Source organism: Pongo abelii, chromosome Y (genome assembly GCF_028885655.2).
Source record: "Pongo abelii isolate AG06213 chromosome Y, NHGRI_mPonAbe1-v2.0_pri, whole genome shotgun sequence".
NCBI lineage: Eukaryota > Metazoa > Chordata > Mammalia > Primates > Hominidae > Pongo > Pongo abelii.
In genome coordinates this window covers 67,622,205-67,645,787 of record NC_072009.2, presented here as the reverse complement: position 1 = coordinate 67,645,787, position 23,583 = coordinate 67,622,205, and the positions used below count along the sequence as shown (strand labels likewise).

Genomic DNA, 23,583 nt, shown 5'->3' with positions numbered 1-23,583 from the left:
GCCTGCGGGGCGCTCACGGGCCCTCCGGATCGCCTGCCTGGGTCATTTCATCCCGGAGCGATTCGGACGAATTCCGCCTCCCGAGGAATGAGCGAATTGCCCAGAGAGCAATGAGCCAAGACTCGGGTGATTGTCCGTTTTTCATCCACGTGGTTCACAGATGAGATAGCCCCACCTAGAGCCTGCAACAGAGCGCGAGGGGGATAGTCCCGTCCACATAGGAGTCACACTCAGGCCCACCCCTTTGCCCTCTGCAAGGGGGCCTGTTGCTGTCTCTGGCCCCGGAAAGCGTGACCATGTTGACTGTTTGTTTCCCGAGCTCTGTGGGGACCCAGAAACCTCCAGCGAAGAGTGGAAAAGCAGCATCCTGTCTTCGCTCTCCTTTCCAGTTTCTAAACAGGCCACAGTGGAGACTTCCCTTGTTGCAGGAAACAGGAATCCGTGGTCAGGCCGTGATGCACGGGACGTTTCTTTTCTCTGTAGTTTCGCTCTCGTTTTCTACATGAAAATGAACGAGATCCACACCCCTGCGTGTGTGAGACTATCACGGCAACGGCGACATCCACAGGCATTACCGCCTTCACGGAGAGGGCCTGGAAAACTCAAGACTGTCATGGAAGTTCAGTTCCACACTCCACCCTTCAGGGTGGTTTCTGCCTGAAAACTGGGAGTCAAGACAGCGGCTTCCAGTTTCCATAGAATTACTGGAGAACCTCAGAGAGCCAGCCCCAAAGCCCCTCTTTCCCCTCCAGTCTGGCCCTACACCCACCCACCCCACAAGGCCCTGGTCCCTGTGGTTTTCGGCTTCGGAGGGCGGGCTACCCCGGGACCTTGGGCCCCGAGCTCATGCATGTTCATAACGGGGTGGAGGTGGTAGGTCTTTCTAAGGGTCTCCTGGCTGCCCCTGCGCCCAGTGCACAGGCCGGCTGAGGTGCCCGGGAGCCCGCGGGCCTCTCTCTGCCGGTGTCTGTCCGTGAAATTCCGGCCGGGGCTCCCCGCGATGGCTCTCCCGACACCTTCGGACGGCCCCCTCCCCGCGGAAGCCCGAGGACGAGGACGGCGAAGGAGACTCGTCTGGACCCCGAGCCAAAGCGAGGCCCTGCGAGCCTGCTTTGAGCGGAACCCGTACCCGGGCATCGCCACCAGAGAAGGGCTGGCCCAGGCCATCGGCGTTCCGGAGCCCAGGGTCCAGATTTGGTTTCAGAATGAGAGGTCACGCCAGCTGAGGCAGCACCGGCGGGAATCTCGGCCCTGGCCCGGGAGACGCGGCCCGCAAGAAGGCAGGCGACAGCGGACCGCCGTCACCGGATCCCAGACCGCCCTGCTCCTCCGCGCCTTTGAGAAGGATCGCTTTCCAGGCATCGCCGCCAGGGAAGAACTGGCCAGAGAGACGGGCCTCCCGGAGTCCAGGATTCAGATCTGGTTTCAGAATCGAAGGGCCAGGCACCCGGGACAGGGTGGCAGGGCGCCCGCGCACGCAGGCGGCCTGTGCAACGCGGCCCCCGGCGGGTGTCACCCTGCTCCCTCGTGGGTCGCCTTCGCCCACGCCGGGGCGTGGGGAACGGCGCTTCCCGCACCCCGCGTGCCCTGCGCGCCTGGGGCTCTCCCCCAGGGGGCTTTCGTGAGCCAGGGAGCGAGGGCCGTCCCCGTGCTCCAGCCCAGCCAGGCAGCGCCGGCAGGAGGGATCTCCCAAGCGGCCCCGGCACGCGCGAATTTTGCCTACGCTGCCCTGGCTCCCCCGGACGGGGCGCTCTCCCATCCTCAGGCTCCTCGGTGGCCTGCGCACCCGAGCAAAGGCCGGGAGGACCGGGACCCGCAGCGCGACGGCCTGCTGGGTGCGTGCTCGGTGGGACAGCCTGGGCCCCCTGAAGCTGAGTCACAGGGGCAAGGTGTGCTTGCGCCACCCATGTCCCACCGGAGTCCGCGGTGGGGCTGGAGCCCCAGGTCGCCAGGGCGGCGTGGGAACCCGAAGACGGGGCACCTCCGCCTCCGAAGCTCGCGACCCGGGAGGCCTCCTCGTCAAGCACAGATGCCAGCCACGCAGGCGCCTCCCAACCGCTCCAGGAGCCGGGGCGCTCGTCTGCACTCACCTCCAGCCTGTTAGATGAGCTCCTGTAGACCCCAGAGTTTCAGCAAAAGGCACAACCTTTCCTAGATCCGGTGTCACTGGGGGAAATGAAGGAGGTGTAAGAGCCCGCTCTGCTGGAACCACTCCTCAGCCAGGAAGAACACCGGGCTCTGCTGGAGGAGCTTTAGGACGCGGGGTTGGGGCGGGGGCGGGGGCAGAGCGGCGGCCTCTCTTTCGCGGTGAACCTCTGGCTCGGTATGGAGAGGCGTGTCTTCCCTTCCAGCTCACCTGTCTAGGCTCCCTGAGTTCCAGGTCCGGCGAGAGACTCCACACAGAGGAGGGCTGTCATTCTTTCCTGAGCATCCCCGGGATCCCAGGGCCCTTCCAGGTACCGGGAGGTGGACTGTCTACTGCGCACGCGCGGGTTTGCAGGCAGCAGCCCAGGTTTTCTAACTAGCCCAGGAGGAGCTCTCATCCCTTTTTCCCCCGCGTTCTTCAGTCGGGTTGGCGGAGACCTCAGTCCGCGAAACACTGGGCCCGGACAGAAGCCAGGCGAGTTCTTTCCGCGGCTCGACTCCTCTGCCCCTTCGCTCACTATCACTTGCCAACCCGTGTCCCGCCAGCCTCCTCGCCAGCACCGCGGAGCGCCTTGCAACTAAATAAAGACCGGAGACCCCGCGCAAACCGGGGTGCTGCCCTTTCCAGGCAAGAGAGAAGGCAGGCAGAGATGAGGACAGGAACAGAGACAGAGTGGGACGGAAAGATGGAGCTAGGAAAGCATGGATGGACGGAGGGACCCTGGAAAGGAGAGAAAGAGGGAGGGAGGGAGAAAGCGAGGAAAAAATCGGGGGAGGGAGGGAAGAACAGAGGGAAGGATGGACCGAGGGACAAAAGGAGCAAGAAACAGATAAAGGAAGGCAGACAGAAAAACGGTCTTCTGCCTCCAGAACCAACAGCTCCCAGCACTCCAGGAAAATGCTCGGTGACCAGTGCAGGTTGAGTGCTGGGCCCACAGCCCCGTTGGCCGGCGGGGCGCTCAGCGGCCCTCCGGATCGCCAGCCTGGGTTACTTCATCCCGGAGCGATTCAGACGAATTCGAATTCCGTTTCCGAAGGAATGAGCGAATTCCCCAGAGAGCGATGAGCCTGGTGGTTGTCTGTTTTTCATCCACATGGTTCACAGATGACAAATCCCCACGTTGAGCCTGCAACAGAGCGCGAGGCGGATAGTCCCATCCACACGGGAGTCACACTCAGGCCGACTGAAGCGTGATTCTGGATTCCACGTTTCTTTGCCCTCTGCGGAGGTGCCTGTTGCTCAAGTCTCTGCCCGCTCCCCCCTCCCCGAAAGCGTGACCATGTTGACTGTTTCCCGAGCTCTGTGGGGACCCAGAAATTTCCAGGAATGCGTGGAAGACCAGCATCGTGTCGGTGCTCTACTTTCCAGTTTACAAACAGGCTATATTGGAGACTCCCCATTTTGCAGGAAACAAGAATCCATAGTCAGGCCTTGATGCACTGGACGTTTCTTTTCTCTGTGGTTTCACTCTCTTTGTCTACATGAAAATGAACGAGATCCACACACCTGCGTGTGTGAGACTATCATGGCAACTGTGACACCCACGCGCTGGCAACAGAGTTGGCAGCCTGATCCCGGGACAAAGGTACTGACGGACATCCAGACACACCCCATCACAATCACTAGCAAATCCACTCCCAAACAGACACACACGGGGGCACGCGCGGGAACACAAGCATACACACAGACACACAAAGACACAGACAGCTTGAAGAAGAGCAAGGGACAAAGAGATGGAAAGATAGAAACAGAAGGAGAGAGAGAAACAGCGATAGAGCGAGAGACAGAGAGGGACCGGGGAAACTGCGAGAGAGAGAGAGAGAGAGAGAGAGAGCGGGCAAGGTGGAGAGGTAAGTAGAGAAAGGGAGACGGTGAGGGAGCTAGAGAGGGAGAGCAACAGAGCCTTGGAGAGGGAGGCTCTGCTCTGGTAGACAGGGGCCCCTTTGGCCAGGGTAGGGTGGAGGGTGCCTGGGCCGGGCTAGAACAGGGGGGCAGGGCCGCCCACGCGGGAAAACCAAGGGAGCCCTGAGACGTGTTTTTACTTGGTTGGTTGCTTTGGGGGTGCGTTTCGTAGCGTCATTCCTTTGCTGGCTCCTCCCTGTCCTCTTCGTGCTGTGGACCCTGAGAGTTGTCGAGTGCGCCCGTTCTCGTGGCGGGAGCAGTGGCGCCGAGCGTGCCCACGGGCCGAGGCCTGAGTCTCTCTCATGTTCAGAGTGGTATGGCCATAGACAATGGCAGTGGTGCCTGGCTGGCCCAAGAGCCCGGTCCAGCTATGCCCGCCTGATTCCAGGGGTCACCACCAACCCGGGGCCACGAGGCTGCGATCAGGCACCCCAGAGCCGCTTGCCTGCGGCCGGGCTGCTCTTCCCCTCTATACGCCCAAGCACCACCAGTCGCCGCGCTGCGCTTTCCGCCGGCCTCCCAGAGCGTCCCGCTGTCGCCCGAGGCCAGACCACGCGCGGGACCGCCGAGGCGCCAGAGGCCTCCATCGCCTGCCAGGGCTCTGGACTCTCCAGGCGGCCTCCCTTTAGCTGACACTCCAGGCCTTCCCCTGGCTCTCGAGCCCCGAAGCTTCTAACAGTTGGGGCCTGCTCAGGACGGGGTGTGCTCCCAGGCGTCAGGGCCCAGGGCAGAGGGCCCACGGTCCTGGGATCCCCTCTGGTCCTCCGCCTTGCCGCGGAGAAATTATTTTGATTCCTCGCCGCCCCTCCTGCAAGGCCCCCTCTTGCCCCACACACCTAGATAAGCCAGGATTGCCCAGGGGCAAACAGCCGGCCCAGCCCCGCGGGCCCTTTTTCTCACAACGCCCACACCATTGTCGCTTGTCCTGAGGAAGATCCAGCCCGTGGCCAACGGGGCAGGAAGGCCCTGCTTTGTCCCGCGCTGGCACTAGAGCCCCGGCAGCCTGATCCCGGGAAAGAGGGGCTGATGGACACCCAGACACACCCCACTACCACCACGCGCAAACCCGACCCCCCCACACACACACATACGCACGGGCGCACGCACGCGCGCCGGCACACACGCACACGGACACGCACGGACACACACACAAAGACAGACAGCTTCAAGGACAGCAAGGGAGAGAGATGGAGAGATAGAAGCAAAGGGTGAGACAGAGATAGAGATAGAGACAGAGAGGGTGGGGAGAGACGGAGAGAATGTGACAGAAGAGCTAGAGGTGGAGGGGAAGAAGAGAAAGAGAGAGGGTGAGGGAGCTGGAGAGTGACAGCGATAGAGCCTTGGAGAAAGAGGCTGTGCTCTGGTAGACAGGGAGCCTTTGAGCAGGCCGGGGTGGGGTGGAGGGTGCTTGGGCTGGGCCAGAACAGGGGGGCAGGGCCGTCCAAGGGAGAGGACTAACTGAGCCCTGAGATGTGTTTACTCTTGGATTGGTTGGTTACTTCAGGGGTGCGTTTGGTAGGGTCCTTCCTTCGTCTGATCCTTTCTGTCTTCTTGATGCAGTAGGCTCCGAGAGTTGTAGAGTGCGCCTGTCCATCTGGCGGGAACCAGAACGCCAAGCGTGCTCACAGGGCACAAGACCTGGGTCTCTCTCCTGTCCCCGAGACTGGATTTTACACGAAGTCGGTGGCAATGAAAATCCAAGTGCACAGGGACGGTTTTCCTGGTGGCAGATGAAGGCAATGTCCTTTCCCGGTGGAAAGCAGCCCATGCGTTGTGGAGCGCAGGCGTGCGGAAAAGTCGGAGTAGAGTCAGGGGGCGGTTGGGAAGCACGGCGACAAAAGGGGGAAAGAGGGAGGGAGCGGGGAGCCAAAAGCCTTCAGCACCCAGTATTCCCAGGGGGTCTTGCATCCCAAGTACTAACCAGGCCCAACTCTGCTTAGCTTTCAAGATCAGTCGAGATCCCGTGCGTTCAGGGTGGTGTGGCCATAAAGGCCGGCAGTGGTGCCTGGCTGCCACAAGAGCCCGGCCCAGTCACGCCTGCTGAACTCCAGGCTTCACCGCCACCCCGGGGCCGCGGGGCTCAGATCCGGGGCCCCAGAGCCGCTCCCCCGCGGCCGGGCTGCTCTCCCCATCAAGGCCCCAGCACCGCCGGCAGCCGCGCTGCGCCTTCCGCCGGCCTCCCAGAGACACCCCCCTCGCCTACGGCCAGACCACGCGCCGGACCGCCGTGGCACCGCCCTGCTGCAGCGCGGGAAAGCCAGAGACCTCAGCCCCCTGCCCAGGCTCCAGGCCCACCAGGTGGCCTCCCTTTTCGCAGACTCTCCAGGCCTTTCCCTGCTCGGGAGCTCCCAAGCTTCCAACACATAGGGCCCGCTCAGGACGGGGTGTGCTCCGAGGTGTCAGGGCCCAGAGCCAACGGTCCTGGGTTCCCCTCTGGTCCTCCGCCTTGCCGCGGAAAAATTATTTTGGATCCCTCGCCGCCCCTCCTGTAAGACCCCCTTTTGCCCCACACACCCAGAGCTGTCAGGGCCCTCCAGGGGCAAACAGCCGGCCCAGCCTCGTGGGCCCTTTTTCTCACAACTCCCACACAATTGTCGCTTGTCCCAACGAGGACCCGCCCCGTTGGCCAAGGCCCTGCTTTGCCCCGCGCTGGCACTAGAGCCCCGGCAGCCTGATCCCGGGAGAAAGGGGCTGATGGGACACCCAGACACACCCCACCACCACGAGCAAACCCACCCCGACACACACACAGATACACACGGGAGCACGCGCGCGGGCACACACACACGGAGACACACACGGGCACACACACACGGACACACAAAGACACAGACAAAGATAGCTTGAAGTAAGGGATGAGACCACCCCTCATATTGTCTTATGCCCAGTTTCTGCGTACTGAGAGTATCACAGCAACTGTGACACCCACGCGCTGGCAATAGAGTCAGCAGCCTGATCCCAGGACAAAGGTACTGACGTACATCCAGACACACCCCACCACAATCACGAGCAAACCCATTCCCAAACAGACACACATGGGCGCACCCCTTTTAGTTAAAAACTAAAAGGCAGAAATGAAATCCACAGGCAGACAGCCCGGTGCCACACCCTGGGCCTGGTAGTTAAAGACATAACCCTGACCTAATCGGTTATGTTATCTATAGATTACAGACATTGTATAGAAAAGCACTGTGAAAATCCCTGTCTTGTTTTGTTCTGATCTAATTACCGCTGCATGCAGCCCCCAGTCAGTACCCTCTGCTTCCTCAATGGATCACGACCCTCTCACGCAGACCCCCTTAGAGTTGTAAGCCCTTAAGAGGGACAGGAATTACTCAGTCTGGGAGCTCGGTTTTTGGAGAAGTGAGTCTGCTGATGATCCCAGCTGAATAAAGCCCTTCCTTCTACAACTCAGTGTCTGAGGGGTTTTGCCTGCGGCTCTTCCTGTTACAGAAGGAGAGCAAGGGAGAGCGGAATGGAGAGCTAGAACCAGAGGGAGAGAGAGAGACAGCGATAGAGAGAGAGACAGAGAGTGGGGGAGGAAAGAGAGAGAGGGAAAGAGGGAAAGAGAGAGCGCGACAGAAGAGCGCGAGGTGGAGGGGGAAATAGAGAAAGGGAGAGGGTGAGGGAGTTGTAGAGAGAGAGCGACAGAGCCTTGGAGAGGGAGGCTCTGCTCAGGTAGACAGGGCCCCTTTGAGCAGACCGGGGTGGGGTGGAGGGTGCTTAGGCCCGGCTACAACAGGGGGTCAGGGCCCCCCATGTGGGAAAACCAAGCCCTGAGACGTCTTTTATTTTCTTGGATTTGTTGGTTGCTTTGGGGGTGTGTTTCATGGGGTCCTTCCTTTGTTTGCTTCTTTCTGTCTTCTCGGTGCGGTGGCCCCCAGATTTGTAGAGTACGCCCAATCCGGCAGGCAAGAGCCGTGGCTCTGAGCCTGTCCACGGGGCCAGGCCTGGGTCTCTCTTGTGTCCTGGGGACTGGAGTTTACACGAAGCCGGTGGCAAAGTGCACAGGGACGGATTTCCTCGTGGCTGGCGAAGGCAATGTCCTTCCCCCGGGTAAAGCAGCCACGGGTTCCGGAGCGGAGGTCTTGGCTGGCTTCTGTGGGACCCGCTGCCCTTGCCCGCCCCTTCCCCCAGCTTGGACGGTTGTGGCGGCGCTGGATGAATTAATTGAATTGCCTGGGCGTCCGGGTAGCGGGAAAGACACCCGGGACCTCAGGGAACCCGCGCCTGCGCCCTCGGGGTCGGTCCCGTCCGCCCGGGTTGGAGCCGGGCTCCTGGTGGGGCTGCAGCGAATGGGAAGAGGTGGGATGCTGCTGCCTGGTGGTGCTGCAGTGGCGGACCTTCAGGGGGAGGTCCTGGGCTTAGGCTGGGGCGCAGGGGCGGACAAGGTGGAGGGAGGGGGGCGGTTGGGAAGCACGGAGGCAAAAGGGGGAAAGAGGGAGGGAGCGGGAAGCCGAAAGCCTAGGGTACCCGCTATTCCCAGGCGGACTCCATCCAAGTACTAACCGGGCCCGACCCTGCTTAGCTTCATGAGATCAGAGGAGATGCGGCGCATTCAGGGTGGTATGTCCTAGACGCCCGCAGCGGCGCCTGGCTGCCCCAAGAGCCCGGCCCAGCCACGCCCGCCCGACTCCAGGCGTCACCGCCACCCCGGGGCAGCGGGGCTCGGATCCCGGACCCCCGAGCCGCTCGCCCGTGCCCCCGGGCAGCTGTCTCCCTCTACGCCCGAGCACCGCCGGTCTCCCAGAGCGTCCCGCCGTCGCCGGCGGCCAGGCCTCGCGCAGGACCATTGTGGCGCCGCCGTGCTGTTGCTGGGGGGCGCAGGAGGCCTCGGTCCCCTGCCCAGGCTTCCGGCTCTCGGGGCGGCCTCTCTTCCGCCCGCGCTCCTGGCCTTCCCCCGCTCCCCGGCTCCCAGCTTCCACCACGTCGGCCGGCTCAGGACGGGTGTGCTCATCCCTTCACTTTTTAACTTTTTGTTGTTTCTATTTATATTTTATTGTGCTATGTCTTGAAATGTTGTTGTAGTTATTACTTTTGATTGGATATTATTTAGTATTCCTGCTTTGAATAAGAGTAGTTTGCACACCACCCAGCTATAGTGTTATAAGATTCTGTTTTGTTTTGTATCCTATTAGCAGTGAGCATTTTTTTTTACCTTTAGGTGATCATTTATTGCTCATTAATGTCCTTTTCTTCCTGATTGAAGTACTCTCTATAGCATTTCTTTAGGACAGATATGGTATTCATGAAATACTTCAGCTTTTGTTTGTCTGGAAAAGTCAGTATTTCTTCTTTTTACTTGAAGAACATTTTCACTGTATATGCTAATCTAAGGTAAAAGTTTTTTTTTCCTTTAGTACTTTAAATATTTATTGCTTCTCTCTCCTGGCCGGTAGGGTTTCCACTGTAAAGTCTCCTGCCAGGGGTGTTGGAGCTCACCGGTATGTTATTTGTTTCTTTTCTCTTTCTTCCTTTAGAATTTTTCTTTATCTTTGACTTTTGGAAGATCTATTGAATGCTTTGAAGTAGTCTTTTTTGGGTTAAATCTGCTTAATGTTCTATAACATTTTTGTAGTTGGTTATGGATATCTTTCTCTAGGTTTGGAAAGTTTTCTGTTATTATCCCTTTGAATAAATTTTTCTACCCCTGCCTCTTTCTCTACATCTTCTTTAAAACCAATAACTCTTAGATCTGTCTTTGTGAGGCTATTTTTCTAGATCCTGTAGGCATGATTTTTTGTTTTTATTCTTTTTCTTTAGTCTCTTCTGACTATGTATTTTCAAATAGCCTGTCTTCAAGCTCGCTATTTCTTCTGCTTAATCCATTCTGCTATTAAATGGTATTAAGTGGCTCTAATGCATTCTTCAGCATGCCAATTGCATTTTTCAGCTCCAGAATTTCTGCTGAATTTGTTGTAACTATTTCAATCTCTTTGTTGAGTTTAGCTGATAAAATTTGGAATTTCTTTACTTTGTTATTTTAAATTTCTTTCAGTTTTTTTTTTTTAATACAGCTATGTTGAATTCTCTGTCGAAAAGGTCACATATCTCTTTTTCTCCAGGATTTGTCCCCGGTGCCTTATTTAGTTCACTTGGTGAGGTCATGTTTTCCTGGTTGGTGTTGATGCTAGTAGATGTTCTTCAGTGTCTGGACATTAAAATCTTGGCCATGCAGCACCATATGAGAGGTTTAAAAAATAAAATTAAAAAAGAGAAAAGGTGAGTATTTATTGTAGTCTTCACTGTCTGGGCTTATTTGTAGCTGTCTTTCTTGGGAAGACTTTTCACATATTTGAAAAGACTTCGGTGTTGTGATCTAAGCCATATCTGCTTTACGGGTACTTTGTACCCAATAATGCTGTAATTCTTCCAGACTCAGAGAAGTCCCACCTTGAAAGCCTTCAACAAGATCCAGGAGAATTTTCTGGATTACTAGCCAGAGACTCTTTTTCTCTACCGTTATTTTCTCACAGAGATACAGAGTCTTTCTCTCTGTTCTAAGCCACCTAAAGCTGGGAGAAGAAAGACACAAGCACCCCTGGCCACCACACTATGACTGCCCTGGATCAGACCTGAAGCTAGCACAGCACCTGGTCTTGCTCAAGTCTTGCGGCATGAACTTTCTGACGACTGCCTATGTTCACTCAAGGCCTTTGGTCTCTACAATTAGCAGGTGGCAAAGCCAGCCAGGCCTGTGTTCTTTCCTTTAGGGCAGTGAGTGCCCTCAGTCCCTGGCTGGGTCCAGAAGTGCCATTCAGAAGTCAGGGAGTAGAGTCAAAAATTTTAGAAGTCCACTTGGCATTCTATTGCATTGCAGCTGATCTGGCACTCAAACCATAAGACATAGTCCTTCCTATTCCTCCCTTCGTTTCCTAAAGGCAGAGTAGCCACCGCCACTTCAGGCCACAATGAGTACTGCCAGGCTACCACCAATGTTCCCAGAAGGCCCAAAGCCTCTTGTCAGCTTGCGATGAATGCTGCCTGGCCTGGGTCTTGCTGTTTTCAGGGCAATGGGCTCCCTACTGGCCCTGGGCAGCTTCATAAATGCCAACCAAGAATCAAGCCCTAGAATCAGGGATTCTGAAATTTTGCTTGGTGCTCTACCCACCTCTGGCCTTGCTGGTACCTAAGGAGCAAGACAAAGTCCCCTTTAATTTTCCCTCTACTTTTCCCAAGAAGAAGGAGTTTTGCCTTTTAGCCACCACAGCTGGTAATGTGCTGAGTTCACCTAAGTCTAGCAAGTCTCTGAGGGTCATCCAAGGCCCTTGATGTAGTACCTGGGTATGGCTGCTGGTTATTCAGAGCCCAAAGGTTTTCAAGTTTGCAGGCGATAAATCCTGCCAGCACATGGTTCTTTTGTTCAAGGCAGCAGGTTTGCTTCTGGCCCAGGGTGTGTCTAGGAATGTCTAGGAGCCAGAGACTGGAAAGGAGCCCTCAGGATTCTGACCAGTTCACTATCTTGCTGTGATTGAGCTGGTGTCCAGGATGAAAGACAAAGTACTCCCTACTCTTTTCCCTCCTCTCCTCAAGCAGAAGGATGGTGTCCCTTTTGGAACCATGAGCCGTGCAGTCTGGTGTTAGCGGAGTGATAATGTCAGAACTCCTTTGGCTGCCCCAGCTGGTGTCTCAGTATGTTGCATGCCCTCCCCACCCCAGTCCACTGTCCCTGGGCCCAGTTCAGCCCTAGGCCTCACCTAAGAGTTGCAGTCCTGATGGCCTAGGCTGCCTTTCAAGTTTTCTTAGACACACAGAGTGCAGGAGCACTTAGTTGCCAGGTTTCCAAACACTCAAGTTCCAACCACTGGAATCTGATTCCCCTCTGGCTAGGGCTGGTTTAATTGATCCCTCTGTGGATGGGCATTAACTGCATTTGGTCTGGTTTTCCTGTCTTCTCTAACAGGACAGCACTGAGTTCAGTGCCTCACAATTGCTGTCTCCCTCCCGCAGAACCCAGAGTTGATCTCTGCACCATGCCATCACTGCTGGGGATGAGGAAATGGTGATTTCAGGACTGTTTTTTCTGTCTCTTCAGTGCCTCTTTCAGTGATCTGAGGTTAAAACCAGGTACTTCGAGTACTCACCTGATTTTTGATTCTTATGAATGTATTTTCTATGTGGATATTAATAGTTGTTCATCTGGTGTCCTTGCAGGAGGGATTATCAGTGGAGCCTTCTTTCTGCCATCTTGCTTTACTCTTACACCCAAGAATCAGAATGCAGAACTTTTAATAAGAAAAGCTTTCAGAACTCAGGAAGGAGAAGGAAGACATTCTGGTTCTCCATGCTTAACATTGGACTGTTTCTTCAACTTAGGTGCTTAGTACTGACTAATCAGGGATTATCATAGATAATTTGACTTGAACTATGCCGTTCGTTCAAATTCTTTATCTAGACAATTTAAGTACTAGCTGATTTGGCATGAAAATCTGGCAAAGTGTTTTCTTGGTATTCAATTGATTTTTATTCTGCTTGCGTTAGCAGTTTTATTAACCAGTCAGTCTCTTCATTTAAGTTTTAGGAATTCTTACCCAGTTCAAATAATGTAATTCTAAAGTTCTCAAAAACCTGTATTCAAGAGTGCTTCTCAGGGCCTTCTCCATCCTTTTATGAACCTCCTTAAAGATACAATATTCCAGGATTTTGCAGGCTTGTAAAGTTTTCAGAAACTGCCTCAGAATTAAGCAATTTACAATGGAAATGACTTTAAACTATCATAGTTAGACATAATTGGCAAGATAATTTTATTATTTACAGGTGTGCGCCACCACGCCCAGCCTCTAAAGTTAATTTAATAAAACTTTATAAATAAATTTATCAAATGTTGTCATCTTTTAATCCCAGATTTTTGTGAACCTATGCTGTGCATTTTCCCCCAACTTTCTATATTTATCTAGTTTTATCTACTTTTTTTTTTACTTCTTCAATTTGAAATCTTTAAGTAACTTCAAACCAAAAAAAAATTAAAACACATTTTTATGTCTTTATAAGTTTTATCATCAAAAGCATATGTTCACAAGCCTGTAATCCCAGCACTTTGGGAGGCCGAGGCAGGTGCATCACTTGAGGTCAGGGGTTCAAGATCAGCCTGGCCAACATGGTAAAACTCTGTCTCTACTAAAAATACAAAAATTAGCCGGGTGTGGTTGCAAGCATCTGTAATCCCATCTACTTGGGAGGCTGAGGCAGGTGAATCCCTTGAACTGGGGAGGTTGCAGTGAGCTGAGATCATGCCACTGCATGCCAGCCTGGGCAACAGAACAAGACTCATTCTCAAAAAAGAAAAAAAAAAGCATATCTTGCTTTTTATACACTCTGTATGCAGAATTGTTTCTCTCATATCTAGTAATTAAGTCTTAGGAGCCCCAATTTTCAGTGAAAACCCTAAAAAGTGATATTCAACTGTCTTGTATCAGTATTTTTAGATAAAAACCATTTTATAACTTTTAAGAAATATAGTTCTTCAAATTACTGTTTATTAACAGAACTAAAGATATTTAGGTTTTCTATACCATATACAAGTAACATGTCATGGTATATAGACCTAAACTAATTTTTAATGGTTAATATTTCACTATTTTAGCTTACAAATGACTCAAGATATTTTCTGGTTATGTATTACTTAATTTAACATGATTTTAAGATTTTAAATTAATGAACAGAATTTTGAAACTATGACACAGGTAGCATCCGTAATGTCTTCCCTCAGTAATTCTAGGTCCCAAGTAGCCACATGGCACCCAGGAAAACTATGATGATCAGGGCCTGCCTGAGTCCATTAGGACTAAAGACAGAGCTGTGAAGGCTGTAAGTGGAGGATCCAACCCCGCCTAAAATAGCCAGGAGGCAAAACAGGAAAAGCACAGAAAGAAGGGGCCGATTGCTTGATTCTGGCTTGTAGCTGCTGGTCTAGGCACTGAGAACATGTCTCCATACTTCATCATGGTCACCTATCAAGACCCATGAATCTAGAAACTTTCAACAAAAGACATAAGCTCACAGTTAAATCAAGCAAGTATCTAATTATTTTTAATGGATAATTGTAAAGCCGTTTCTATTTAACTAACGATTTAAGAATGAGCTTTATTTACAAAATATTATCATATAACATGTAACACATATAGACATACAAACACACAGGAGCAGATCTTACAGCTTTCATAAAGGATTTAAAAAATTTTTTATTTTAGGTTTGGGGGTACATGTGAAGGTTTGTTACATAGATAAACTCATAACACAGGGGCTTGTTATACAGATTATTTCATAACACAAGTATTAAGCCCAGTACCCCATAGTTATCTTTTCTGTTCCTCTCCCTTCTCCCACCTGCCCTGCTCAAGTAGACCCCAGTGTCTGTTGTCTGTTGTTTCCTTCTTTGTGTTCATAAGTTCTCATTATTTAGCTCCTACCTACAAGTGAGAACATGTAGCTGCATAGTATTCCATGGTGCATATGTTTGTTCTGTGTGGGAAACGTGTGAAGAAAGAAAAGAAACACACAATACTTTTAGAGGTAAATAGACTTTATCCCGAGTATATTTAGATATAATAAGCAAATGATACAATAAACAAATTTTAATGGGAACGGGAGAAGGGAAAAGGTATATACATACATATATATATATTTAAACTCACCAGACTATGGAGGATTCATCACCAGACTGGGAAGCAACAGCCTGGGATTCAGAATTGGCCACTAGTCCATGCACAGATGAGGAGGGGTCCCATGAAGCTTCAGCGCAGTCTGGGAACCGAGCTCTTTTTGTAACAGGTTGTTTGTCATGAAGCCCAGTCATGAGGGCCCTTCGCAACTGAGCTCAGGGAACACAAAAAGGTTAACTTGTTTTTGCAATTGCCTGTTGTTTTTCAATAACTGTTTTTCAATAACTGTGGTTTTTCAATAACTGTTTCTCCGAAGCAGCACTGGATGAATGCCTCAAGGGGCTCACACAACTCGTTCCAGGACTTAGTGACCATTGTTTGTGTCCCTGTTCAATTGAGTTCAAATTTAATATTTAACTTTTCCTCCACAGTGCGCCATATTATCTGCATCCAATCGGTCATCGTTGGGCATTTAGGTTGATTCCATGTCTTTACTATTGTGAATAGTCCTGCAATAAACATTTATGTGCTTGTGTCCTTATGACAGAACAATTTATATACCTCTGGGTATATACCCAGTAGTGAGATTGCTGGGTCAAGTGATAGTTCTGCTTTTATCACTTTCGAGGAAAGCACTGTTGTGCTTTCCACAATGGTGGGACCAATGTACACTCCCACCAACTGTGTAGGTGTTCTCTTTCTCCACAACCTTGCCAGCATCTGTTATTTTTTGACTTTTTCATAATAGCCATTCTGACTGGTGTGAGATGGTGTCTCAGTGTGCCTTTGATTTGCATTTCTCTAATGATCAGTGATATTGAGCCTTGTATTCTATGGTTGTTGGTCACATGTATGTATTCTTTTGAAACGTATTCATGTCCTTTGCCCACTTTTGAAACATTTTATTTCCATAGGTTTTAGGACAACAGGGGGCATTTGATTACATTAGTAAGTTATTTATTGATTTATAAGATTTTGGTGCATCCATCACCTCATCTGTATACACTGAACCCAATTTTTAGCTTTTATCCCTCACCACCTTCTCCCCTTTCTCCCTGAGTCCCTAAAGTCCATTGTGTCATTCTTATGCTTCTGCATCCTTATAGCTTAGCTCCCAATTACAAGTGAGAATATATGATGTTTGGTTTTCCATTCCTGAGTTACTTCACTTAGAATAATAGTCTTCAATCCCATCCAGGTTGCTGCAACTGCCATTAATTCATTCCTTTTTATGGCTGAGTGGTATCCCATCGTACATATGTACCACAGTTTCCTCATCCACTCATTGATTGATGGGCACTTGGATTGGTTCCACATTTTTGCAATTGCAAATTGTGCTGCTATAAATATATGTGTGCAAGTATATTTTTTGTATAATGACTTTTTTCCTCTGGATACATAGCCAGTAGTGGGATTGGTGGATCAAATGGTACTTCTACTTTTAGTTCTTTAAGGAATCGCCACACTATTGTCCATAGTGATTGTATTAGCTTGCATTCCCACCAGCAGTGCAGAAGTCTTCCCTTTTCACAACATTCACACCAACATCTATTATTTTTTTCTTCTGTCCATTCTTGTGGGAGTAGGGTGGCACTGCATTGTGGGTGTAATTTGCATTTCCCTGATCATTAGTGATGCTGAGCATTTTTTCATATGTTTGTTGGCCATTTGTTTATCTTCTGAGAATCGTCTATGACCATACTGCCAAAAGCAATCTACAAATTCAATGCAATTGCCATCAAAATACCATCATCATTCTTCATAGAACTAGAAAAAACAATCCTAAAATTCATATGGAACCAAAAAGGAGCCTGCATAGCCAAAGCAATATTAAACAAAAAGAACAAATCAGAAGGCATCACATTACCTGATTTCAAACTATATCATAAGACCATAGTCACCAAAACAGCATGGTTCTGGTATAAAAACAGGCACATAGACAAATGGAACATAATGGAGAACCCAGAAATTAACCCAAATATTTACAGCCATCTGATCTTTGACAAAGCAAACAAAAACAAAGTGGGGAAAGAACACTCTACCCAACAAATGGTACTGGGATAATTGGCAAGCCACAAGTAGGAGAATGAAATTGGATCTTTATCTCTCACCTTATACAAAAATCAACTCAAGATGGATCAAGAACTTAAATCTAGGACCTGAAAGTATAAAAATTCTAGATGATTACATCAAAAAAACCCTTCTAGACATTGGCTTAGGCAAAGATTTCATGACCAAGAACCCAACAGCAAATGCAAGAAAAACAAAGATAAATAGGTGGGATTTAATTAAACTAAAGAGTTTTTTCAAAGCAAAAGGAACAGTCAGCAGAATAAACAGACAATCCACAGAATGGGAGAAAATCTTCACAATCTGTATATCTGACAACTAATATCCAGAATATACAAAGAGCTCAAACAAATTAGCAAGAAAAAAACAAACAATCCCATCAAAAAGTAGGCTAAGGACATGAATAGACAATTCTTTGGCCACTTTTTAATAGGGTTGTTTGTTTTTCTCTTGTAAATTTAAGTTCCTTATATTGAATATTAGCTCTTTGTCAGAGACATAGTTTGTAAATACTTTTTCTCATTCTATAGATTGTCTGTTCACTCTATTGATAATTTCTTTTGCTGAGCAGAAGCTTTTAAGTTTAATTAGATCCTGCTTGTCAATAGTTGCATTTGTGGTAATTGTTTTTGGTGTCTTTATCATGAAATCTTTGCCTGTTTCTATGTCCAGGATGGTATTGCCTAGGTTGTCTTCCAGGGCTTTTATAGTTTTGGGTTTTACATTTAAGTCTTTAATCCATCTTCGGTTGATTTTTGTGTGTGGTATAAGGAAGAAGTCCAACTTCAATCTTCTGCATATGGTTAGCCAGTTATTCCAGCACCATTTATTGAATAGGGAATCTTTTCCCCATTGCTTGTTTTTGCCAGCTTTGTCAAAGATTAGATAGTTGTAGGTATGTGCAGTTATTCCAGCACCATTTATTGAATAGGGAATCTTTTCCCCATTGCTTGTTTTTGCCAGCTTTGTCAAAGATTAGATAGTTGTAGGTATGTGATCTTATTTCTGGGCTCTCTATTCTGTTCCATTGGTGTATGTGTCTGTTTTTACACCAGTACCATGCTGTTTTGGTTACTGTAGTGCTGTAGTATAGTTTGAAGTCAAGTAATGTGATGCCTCAAGCTTTGCGGATTGCCTTGGCTACTTAGGTTCTTTCTTGTTCTATGTGAATTTTTAAATAGCTTTTTGTACTTCTGTGAAGCATGTCATTGGTAGTTTAATATAGCTTTGGGCAGTAAAACCATTTAAATGATATTACTTCTTTCTCTCCATTAACATGGAATGATTTTTCATTTGTTTGTGTTTTTTCTGACTTCTTTGAGCAGTGTTTTGTAGTTTTCATTATAGAGATTTTTCACCACCCTGGTTAGCTGTATTCCTATGTATTTTATTCTTTTTGTGGAAATTGTGGATAAAATTGCCTCTCTGATTTGGTTTTTAGTTTGGCTCTTCTTGGTGTGTAGGAATGTTAGCAAATTTTGTACATTGATTTTGTATCCTGAAACTGTGTGGAAGTTGTATCAGCTTAAGGAGCTTTTGGGTCACAAGTATAGGGTTCAGATTGAGAATTATGTTGTCTGCAAACAGAAGTAGTTGGACTTCTCTTTCTATTTAAATACACTTTATTTCTTTCTCTTGTCTGATTGCTCCAGCAAGGACTTCTAATACTGTGTTGAATAGGAGTGGTGAGAGAGGGCATCCTTGTCTTGTGCCAGTTTTCAAGGAGAATGCTTCCAGACTTTGCCCATTTAGTATAATGTTGGCTGTGAGTTTATCATAGGTGGCCTTTATTATTTTGAGGTATGTTCCTTCAATACCTCATTTATTGAGACTTTTTAACATGAAGCATTGCTGAATTTTATTGAAGCCTTTTCTGCGTCTATTGAGACAATCACGTGGTTCTTGTCTTTAGTTTTATTTATGTTATGAATCACATTTTATTGATTTGCCCATGATGGACCAACCTCCCATTCCAGGGAAGAAGCCTACTTCACTGTGGTGAATTAGCCTTTTGATGTGTTGCTGGATTCGGTTTGCAAGGATTTTGTTGTGGATTATTGAATGGATGTTCATCAAGGATACTGGCCTGAAGGTTTCTTTCTTTGTTGTGTCACTGCCAGGCTTTGGTATCAGGATGATGCTGGCCTCGTAGGACAAGCTGGGGAGGAGTCCCTCCTCCTCTATTTCTTGAAATAGTTTTAGTAGGAATGGTACTGGCTCTTCTTCGTATATCTGTTAAAATTTGACTATTAATCTATCAGGTCCTAGGCTTTTTTTTTTTTTTGGATGGTAGGCTATTTACTACTGATTCAATTTTTGGAGCTCATTATTGGTCTGTTCAGGGACTCAGTTTCTTCCTGGTTCAGTCTTCAGACTGTGTATGTGGCCAGGAATTTATCCATCTCTTCTAGGGTTTCTAGTTTGTGTGTGTAGATGTGTTCATAGTAGTTGCTGGTTGTTATTTTTACTTCTCTGGGGTCAGTGGTAACATTCACTTCATCATTTCTAATTTTGTTTATTTGAATCTTCTCTCTTTTCTTCTTTATTCATCTAGCTAGTACCCCATCTTATTAATTTTTTCAAAAAACTTTGATTAAGTGATTTTTTGAACAGTTTTTCATGTCTCTATTTCTTTCAATTCTGCTCTGATTTTAGTTATTTCTTGTCTTCTATAAGCTTTGTGGTTGAATTCTTCTTGCTTCTCTAATTCTTTCAATAGTGATGTTAGGTTTTTAATTTGAGATCTTTCTAACTTTTTGGTGTGGGCATTACTTCTTATGCCCTACCCTAACTTTTCTCCTTCTCCTAGAAAACTCAGAACTATGCTTTCTAAACCAATTCAAGTTTTCTCAGTGAATCAACCTGGTCTCCCTGAGGCAAGGCTAACAATTTTCCATTACACATGGTCCTCTTTCTCTCTAAGAATATCAAATGCAACAATGCAAGTGTTTCATCCCTCCTGGGTATGCGAGGAATTCCTTTTGGCTGAGACCAAGACTTGAAACCTCGTTCTTTCAACATTAATGAAGATCTATTTAGAAAGCCTCCATTTTTTTATAGCAGCATGATTTATAATCCTTGGGGTATATACCCAGTAATGGGATGGCTGGGTCAAATGGTATTTCTAGTTCTAGATCCTTGAGGAATCGCCACACTGTCTTCCACAATGGTTGAACTAGTTTAAGTCCCACCAACAATGTAAAAGTGTTCCTATTTCTCCACATCCTCTCCAGCACCTGTTGTTTCCTGACTTTTTATTGATCACCATTCTAACTGGTGTGAGATGGTATCTCATTGTGGTTTTGATTTGCATTTCTCTGATGATCAGTGATGATGAACCTTTTTTCATGTGTCTGTTGGCTGCATAAATGTCTTCTTTTGAGGAGTGTCTGTTCATATCCTTCACCCACTGGGGTTGTTTGTTTTTTTTCGTGTAAATTTGTTTGAGTTCTTTGCAGAAATAGCTATACTTATACCAGATAAAAATAGATTTCAACAAAAGACTGTAAGACTGTAGAAAGTGATTAAAAAGGTCATTATATAATAATAAAGAGATAAATTCATCAAGAGGATATAATAATTGAAAATATATATGAACCCAACACTAAAACACCAAGATAAATGAAGCAAATATTATAAGATCTAAAGAAAAAGACCTCAATACAATAATGGCTGGACACTTCAACACCCCACTTTAGTCATTGGATAGACCTTTCAGACAGAAAATCAGCAAAGAAACATCAGACAATCTGCACTATAGAACAAATGAACCTAATAGATATTTACAGAAAATTTCATGCAACAGCTGCAGAATAAACATTATTCTCCTCAGTGCATGGGTTATTCTCAAGGATAGACCATATGTTAAGTAACAAGTCTAAAAACATTCCAAAAAATTGAAGTAATATCAAGAATTTTCTCTGACTACAGGGAATAAAACTAGAAATCAATTAAAAAAAGAATTTCAGAAACTATACACACACGGACATTAAACAATAGGCTCCTGAATGATTAGTAGGTCAATAAAAAAGTTAAGAAGAGAAAAATTTCTTGAAACAAATGATAATGGAAACATAGCATAGCAAAACCTATGAATATATAAAAGAGGTACTATTAAAAAAGGAAAATTTGTAACTGTAAGTGCCTACATAAAAAACAGAAAAGCTTCAAATAAATAACTTAATAATACATCTTAATTAACTAGAGTAAAAAGGCCAAACCAAACCCAAAATTAGAAGAAAATAATAAAGATTACAGTGGAAGTAAATAAAGATAAAATGAAGAAAATGCAAAAGATTAATGAAACAAAAAGTTGATTTTTTGAAAAGCAAAACAATTGACAAATATTTAGACAGGCTAACTAAAAAACAGAGAATATACAAATTAGTAAAATCAGAGGTGAAAAGGAGACATTACAACTAATGCTTCAGAAAATCAAAAGATCATTAGTGGCTACTATCAGCAATTGTATGCCAACAAATTAGAAAATCTAGAGGAAATTAATTCTTAGACACACACAGCTTACCAAGATTGAAGTAGGAAAAAATCTAAAACCTGAACAGACCAATAACAATTAACAAAATTAAAGCCTTAATAAAAAAGTCAGTAGGACCAGACTGAAAAATAGAGAAGGAAAGAACATTTCCACACTCATTCTTTGAGGCTAGTATTACTCTGATATCAAAACCAGAGAAAGACATATTAAAAAAGCAAACTACAGGCCCATATCTGAGAATATTGGTGCAAAAATTTGCAAAACACCTAGCAAACTCAATTAAACAAGACATAAATGGGTAATCCATAATGACCAAGTGGGATTTATCCCAGGGATGCAAGGATGGTTCAACATTCAAATCAATCAATGTGATACATCACAGAAACAGAATGAAGGGGCCGGGCAGAGTGGCTCACGCCTGTAATCCCAGCACTTTGGGAAGCCGAGGTGGGCAGATCACCTGAGTTCAGGAGTTTGAAACCAGTCTGGTCAACATGGCAAAACCCCGTCTCTACTAAAAATACAAAAATTAACCAGGCACGGTGGTGGGCTCCTGTAATCCCAGCTACTCGGGAGGCTGAAGAAGGAGAATCACTTGAACCTGGGAGGCGGAAGTTGCAGTGAGCTGAGATCACGCCATTGCACTCCAGCCTGTGTGACAGAGGGAGACTTCACCTCAAAAAATAAATAAATAAAAGGACAAAATCCATATAATCATTTCAATTATGCTAAAAAATTATTTGATAAAATTTAATATTCATTAATTATAAAAAGCTCTTTGAAAACTGGGTATGGAATGAACATACCTCAACATAATAAAAGTCATATATGACAGACCCACAGCTAGTATCGTGCTAAGTGGGGAAAAACTAAAAGCCTTTCCTCTAAAATCTGGAAGATGACAAGAATGTCCACTTTTACCACTGTTATTCAACATAATTCTGAAAGTCCTATCTGGAACAGTTGGACAAGAGAAAGCAATAAAAGGCATCCCCATTGGAAAAGAAGTCAAATTATCTTTTTTTGCCAATGACATAATCTTATATTTGAAAAAACATAAAGACTCCTCTGATAGGGTTTGAATGTATGTCCCCTCCCAAATCTCATATTTAAATGTAATTCTCAATGTTGGAGGTGGGCCTGGTGAAAGGTGATTTAACCATCGGGGTGGATTACTCAGAAATGGCTTAGCACCATCCCATTTGGTACTATACTCATAACAGTGAGTGAGTTCCTATAAGATCTGGTTATTTAAAAGTGTGGAACAACTTGCCCCTCTGTTTTTTGCTCCGGCTTTTTGCCCTTTGATGTGCAAGATTCTGCTTCAACTTCTGCCATGACTGGAAACTTCCAGAGGCCTGCCCAGAAGCATATGCCAGTGCTGTGTCTTCTATACAGCCTGTAGAACCATGAGCCACTGAAACCTCCTTTTTTAAAAATAAATTATCCAGTCCCACTCTTATAGTGATGCAAAAATAGCTTAATACAGAAAATTGGCACCAAGGAGTGAAAAATTCTTATAAGAATATCTGAAAATGTGAAATTAGCTTTATAATTGGGTAAACAGGCAGAGGTTGGAAGAGTTTGTAGGATTCAGAGGAAGACTGAAAAATGAGGGAAAGTTGAGATTTTCTCAGAGACTGGTTGAATGGCTGTGACCAAAATGCTGAGAGTGATCTGGACAGTGAAGGCCAGGCTAAGGAGGTCTCAGATAAAATTAGAAACTTAATTAGGACCGAAACAAAGGTCATGCATGTTGTCTTAGCAAAGTAGTTGGCTGAATTTCTGTCATGCCCTAGGGATATATAAAACTTTGATTTGGAAATTGATGATGTAGGGTTTCTGTTGGAAAAATGTCTAAGCGGCAAAGCATTTGAGATGTTGCCTGGCTGCTTCTAACAACCTATGCTCACATGATCTAGCAAAAAAATATATATAAGTTGTAACTTACAAGGGAAGCATAGTGTAAAAGCTTGAAAACTTTGCAGCCTAGTCATGTGGCTAAAAAATAAAAAGATTTTATAAGACAGGAACTCAAGCAGGCTATGGAGCAATGACTTGTTAGAGATATTTGTATAACCTAAAAAAAAGCAAGTGTTGATAGCCAAGACAATGGGGAAGAGGAATTGAAGGCATTTTAGAAATCTAAAAGGCAGCTCCCCCATCAGAGGCCTTGAGGCCTAAAAGAAGTGAATAGTTTCTGGGATCAGGCCCAAGACCTGCTGCCTTGGGTAGCTTTGGAACATGGCTCCCTGCATCGTGGCCACTGCTTCAGCTCCAGGTGTAGGTCAAATTGACCCAGTTACAACTCCAGTCACTGCTTCAGAGGGTGCAAGCCATAAGCCTTGGTAGCTTCCATGTGGTGTTAG

At 47.0% G+C, this 23,583-nt stretch overlaps 1 long non-coding RNA gene across 1 annotated transcript; it reads left to right on the top strand.

The window, feature by feature from the left end:
* The first annotated feature begins 8,944 nt into the window (after nt 1–8,944).
* On the top strand, nt 8,945–12,864 carry LOC129053158 (uncharacterized). Its single transcript, XR_008518244.2, has 5 exons — nt 8,945–8,995; nt 9,448–9,492; nt 10,114–10,270; nt 11,999–12,115; nt 12,203–12,864. It is a non-coding gene; the product is annotated as an uncharacterized LOC129053158 (long non-coding RNA).
* The last annotated feature ends 10,719 nt before the right edge of the window (nt 12,865–23,583 follow it).